Source organism: Crassostrea angulata, chromosome 3 (genome assembly GCF_025612915.1).
Source record: "Crassostrea angulata isolate pt1a10 chromosome 3, ASM2561291v2, whole genome shotgun sequence".
NCBI lineage: Eukaryota > Metazoa > Mollusca > Bivalvia > Ostreida > Ostreidae > Magallana > Magallana angulata.
The window spans coordinates 30,123,598-30,129,542 of NC_069113.1; positions in this window are offsets into that span (position 1 = coordinate 30,123,598).

A 5,945-nucleotide genomic window follows, 5' to 3' on the forward strand; every position below is an offset into this window, starting at 1 on the left:
ACCTGGCTACCTATACATTCTATCTACCCGAGTTCTCTGAGTGAGGGGCTCCACACAGGGGTCTTTGCCAAATTATTTCATACGCTCAAAATTTAAATTCATATAAGTGTTAACTATTTTATAAATATTCTTAAATAATTTGTGTCCTTATTTTGCTCATCTTTGAATTTCGTTTTTGCCTTTAAATATAACATTTTCATAGTTTTTAAACAGTTTTTAAAACATCCCCCTTTTCCTACGTCTATTTGTGTATTGAATGAAGTCATTGCTTTGGGTTTAGTGGTAAAGGGTCACATGATCAAAATTAAAAAATGTAGATTATGATACACAATGTCGGCATTTAGCCACCACCCCGGGTCCTGTCCTACAGTGGGTATGCTAGGAGACAATGGTCTCAATGTGCTCCACATAAACAGGCAAAAAGATCAGCTCAGTGATAATGATTTAGTACTGGCAGTTTGTCAAGCCTTTTAATCTCTGTCTTTTATGAAGCAGAAAAAAAAATCTATTATTGTTGAAAGAAGCACAAAGGATATTATTGGTTGTAATAAGGAAATATTATGAAAAGAAGGCACTTGCTTTGGTTGTAGGCAATAGGATAACGTTTATCTTTTAAGAAACACAACCTTCTGACACACAGGAAACCAATCCATTTTTCTAAACAAGTTACGAAGTATACAAGAACCAAAAAATAATCTCTCTCTCTCTCGCTCTCGTCACAGAAACCAGAATATATAGAATCAATCAATTTCCTTGCTGCCGTGAGGCACTAAATGCTAAATGAACAGCATTCAAAAGAGGACAAACATAGATAGTACCCAGAAAACTGTTACAGCAAGGGTACATGCAAATCCGAGATAAAAGCATTTGATTACCCCCCCCCCCCCCCCCAATACTAGCCCAATCCTTCTTAATCATTCAAAAAAGACATATACTTCATAAGGCTTTAAAATTCATTTCACACAAAAATAAATATATTACATACAGAATGATTTATGAAAAAGTACCACCATCTACTTTTCATTAAAAAATATATTATGTAAACTATATACTCAAAAAGATATTCAATCAATTAAGTGTAAATGAATATGTACACTTGTCTGTAGCTCCATATAGAACCATTTTAACAAGGCCTTGGACTTTTGACGAAGTTAACCATCTATTTCTTGCGTCAAACCAAGTTAAAAATGAGGCTGGTTTTAGGCGAAATATACATCGATTGCATAGTCTTAGCTCAAAAGACAGACAAATCTTGTTGATTTCAAAGAGCAGTGGCTGGGTGGCTGACAATGAAATAGACAGGCCTACGTCACATTGCTGTTTGACACCACTATCAAACGTCCAAGCTCTTGTTAAAATGGTTCTAAAACTACATCTAAAACAAATAATTATACAACAATCATCAGAAGGTTTTTGGCTGTGTCTATCTCGGTGTAGAATCCATGAAATTTATATCTTAAAGGGCATAATTTTTCAGGTTAAAACAAATTGACTGAATGAAAAATACATAATTTTTATGGGCTAAAAGTCTAGAATTTGAAATATGTTGTGACAGTCATACTATACAATATTTTGATGAACATTTTAAAATAAATTCATGGATCAACTCGGCAACAACTAGTTAGAATTGCCCCTGATTATAAATAGACTAGAAAGGCTGTATTATTTGAATGCATTTCATATAACTCATGAAGACGAAATATTATATGTTTACCACAAAGTAATTTGTTAAAATTAAGACAAGCTTACAAACGATAATGTCTGCAGACTTTTGAAAGTAAAACTACAGTGTACTGCAAAAGCTTTCTTCACCTCTACATGATATATTTATCAAACATTAAAAAAACTCCAGATATCTACCCCCCAGTCTATAGCTTAAACACTGGTGACAAAGACCTTCCTGCTGGGCTCAGAAATTAAAATCCTTCGCAGGTTTTACAACCAAAAGTATAATCAAGCTATACATGGACACTGGTAAGGGGCCCGGTGTTTGTGTTAGTAAAACTTATGTCTAGTCTTGAGTTAACTGTTTAACAAACTTAAAAACTAGAGGCTAAATGGCAATTTTAAGTAAAAATTACTATACTGGGGCAGTTTACACTTAATAAACCACAAAGCTGTTTTACAAATGGCTGGCATAAAGTGTTCTAACCCAGTTCATATGAGAATATGTTTATATCTATTCAGTATTTTCTTAAGAAATCACATTAAATTTAACTACTGATATTGTCAAATCAATAAGCAGTTTCTCCAAGTGTTAATTTAACACTTAGATTTCTTAATCTTCTTCAAACTGCCTTCAAATGATATTTGAAGTTGTTTTGGCAATAATTACTAAATGTTACAAAACATATAATATTTATTTAGTTCCTTTATATTTTGCCACAATTAAGAATGTACCTTTTAATGTAAAGTTTGTTTTGTAAACAAATTTAATTGGTATATATATATATATATCTCTTTTTCTCATTGAAGGCTTAATTGACCAGGATAAAACTACTGCAATGTCTACCATTATACACATACTTGGCAATACTAAAGTTTAAGATCGTACACAAAATTTGATATAAAATCGGTCCAAGAAAACTATTTGGTTACTTATCAATATATATAAACAAAATAAAATGATGCATTGTTTCTCAGCTCCCATGAAATTATCAAGCAGCTATAGAGGTTTTTATACAATTCTTTCTACCATCAATAGTGACAAAGATAATGACCCACTTCACAAAACAGTGTCTGTTAGGCCAAATAAAATTAATTTTTAGATTATCATCCCCATGCACCCACCCCTCTGAAAATGGCCCGCCCCGATGTATTTTGATTATTTTCTCATCAAAGAAAAAAAAAAAATCTGGTTCAGTATACAAAAAATTCAAACATTTTAAAGTGGTATGGGACACTTCCATGTTGTGATGTATTGTTTTTCGAAATAAACAACAAAACCTAAAGTGTAATCATATTATTGTCACCAAACAGCATAGTGCAGTTGGTTAGAGGGCTTACTGCGAATCTGTAAGTCGATCATAAGTTCAAATCACGCTGGGAGGTTTACAATAAAATTTAAATCGTATATATTGGAATAGGCAGAAATCCTGTATTATTAGTCCCTTACCGGTTTTCACCGGAGGGGACTTTAGCTTTCCTCTGCGTCCATCAGTTCGTCCATCCATCCGTCCGTCTCTCTGTCCGTCCGTCTGTCTGTCCCACTTCAGTTTTCCGCACTTTTTTTCTTTATGCGTTTGAGAAATAATATGAAATTTGCTGAACAGCTTCAAAATGTCAAACTACAGATCAAGTTTACACTTTTGTAGAGTCTGGTTGACACATTTTTCGAGAAAATTAATTTTTTATATTCCAATTTTTTAATGTTCTGGCTCCAAATTCTGCATAACAGTGCATTGTTTTCACAACTTCCACAAACCGGTAGGGGACGTGTATTGCTTATGCAATACTCTCAGAATGCTTGTTTTCTATAACTTTAAGAAACTTTTAATAGCGCAAAAAAAAAAAATGCGTGCCATAAATTAAAGATGTTACAGATTTTCCCAATTTTTGCAAACTTTGTGACATGCGAAAAAAACAACAACCCAGATATCAGTATACACTGTTAAATCATAAGAGATTGTGCAATTTTTGTGGATTTTGTGGGTACTACTTGCAACAAGCTTTTTATCAATTTTTCATATAAGAGAACCCTGCTCCTAACCACTGAAAGCAGTGTAATGGATAAACAATCCATAGGTTCTAATGACATGAAAAACTGGCGTAAAAAAATATTCTCTTGAAATTTAGTGGCCTTCACAAATTTGAAGGATTCCACAGTAATAAGCTAAAAATAAGGCATTGTACATCCATGCAACACTATAATCAGCTTGAACACTCCAATTTTTTGGGCCTTAAAAATGCAATGTATATTTTGTGAGATAAAATAATTATCTTTTTTTCAGATTTTTAATTGAATTTTATTTTGAATACCCTGTAGTACTGTACACAGTAGCAAATTTCAAAGTATTTTTTGGGAAAGTTTTACGCTAACATACATTTAACATTACAATCTTTCACAGGAAAATCTTTATTTGTCATATACAAAGGCTCATGCTATCAGTTCATAAATATGCTTGGGACATATAAACTATATATTAGAACTGTTTTTACAAAAGGAAACTGTAGAAATTTAAAATGGGAATGCCATTTTGAGGTGTCTGTATAATCATCTTTTAAGATTTTTATCTTTTTTGTGAGCAATTTAATAAAATAAATGCATGTCAAATAAGAGTTTAATAACAAACCAATCTTCATCCAAAATTTTTTTTGTGCGTGCAAATTTTAAAAAGAGAAAATTTGCATGCTCATAAATTCTTTTTTGATGTTTTTGGCATCAAGAATTTCTACCAATATCTTGGCTAATATTATCTTTGTGAGCAAATGTCCTCTTTCATAGAATATATCATAGCAAATCATTGGTGATCAAAGGGGAGTAACTCCTCTACAAGCAGAGTAAAAAAAATATTAAGGTAGTATGGGTAAAAAAATATTAAGGTAGTATGGGACACCTCCATTTTTTTAAGGTTTTTCCTATCGAAATCAAGTATAATATTATAACAATTATTCTTTCCCAAAATTGTTACCTTTTAAAAGCAGCATTGTGCAATGGGTTAGAATGTTAACTACGAATCTGTAAGTCATGAGTTTGAATCCAGCTATAGGGATTTTATAATTTTATATAATTCTTTTGACACAGAATCATCAAGAGAAGAGAAACATTTTAAAAGTAAACATGATTTTTTCTCTTGCAATGTGATTAATATACACATATATAACATAATATATAATGCCACATCCTAGTGGAACCCCACCCTATGGACAATAGTCACAAATTATACAGATCTCTTGCTCTTCAAATGCGTTTGTTTCGCAATGAAATGTGAATGGCAACTTAATGAACTGCAGATCAACCAAACACTAATTAGATATACAGAAAACGTCAAACCTTGTTTCCAAATCTTTGCAGTAAACACATAGTTCTGGTAAACTGTCTTGAGGTTTGACATTACAATAGAAAACTATGTCAGATTGCAGCAATGAACACTTTATTGACAAATAAGTCAGAGAAGTAAACCAAAAAAGAACTCTTTGGTCAAAGTGTGATATCCCCCAACATATGTCACTGACCCCAGAGTTTAAAATTTGAAGTGAAATTGCATAATTTGAAGTAAAATAACATTGGGTTCAAAACTTTAAATACCAAATAAAACTTTGAATACCAAATCTGAACATGGGTAAAGATGCCTGAAACTAATCAATGTACCAAATCTGAATTTGCTGCAAAGTTGCAATAAGCAAACATGTTGCATACATCATACTGTCATTTGTGCAAATTGCTACCACTGTTTGCTAAAAACCTTTTATATCAATCAGGGAACGAGTATTGGATTTAGGCAACTATATGTAATCTTTTATATGCAAAGGTTATTGTAGAAGTATTTTAAAAAATTGACTTTTAATTAGGAAAGATATTATGTATTTCATCTTTCATAATACATGTAAATATTCAAAATGCTATTGTTAAAAAACATGCTGCAGTATATAAACAAGAGGCCCAGGGGCCACATCGCTCACCTGAGCAACAATTGCCTTAATTCTGATCAAATTAGCATTACAGTATCAAAATATCTTGACAACTAAGTACAGTAGATCTTGCTAAAAAAAAAAATTGAAAATCTGCCAATTTTTTTCCACCTCTTTTATTTTTGGTAAATACCAAGCCCCTTTTGTTGTTGTACCTGTAAGAAGATTTTTCTCTATTCCTATGTACCCCCCCCCCATTTCGTGGCCCCACTTTTCTCTAGGGAATCATGGTTTCATCAAACTTAAATCTGCATAACCTATGCTTTCACACTAAGTACTGAGTTTTGGACCGAAAACTTTCCCAGAATATTTTT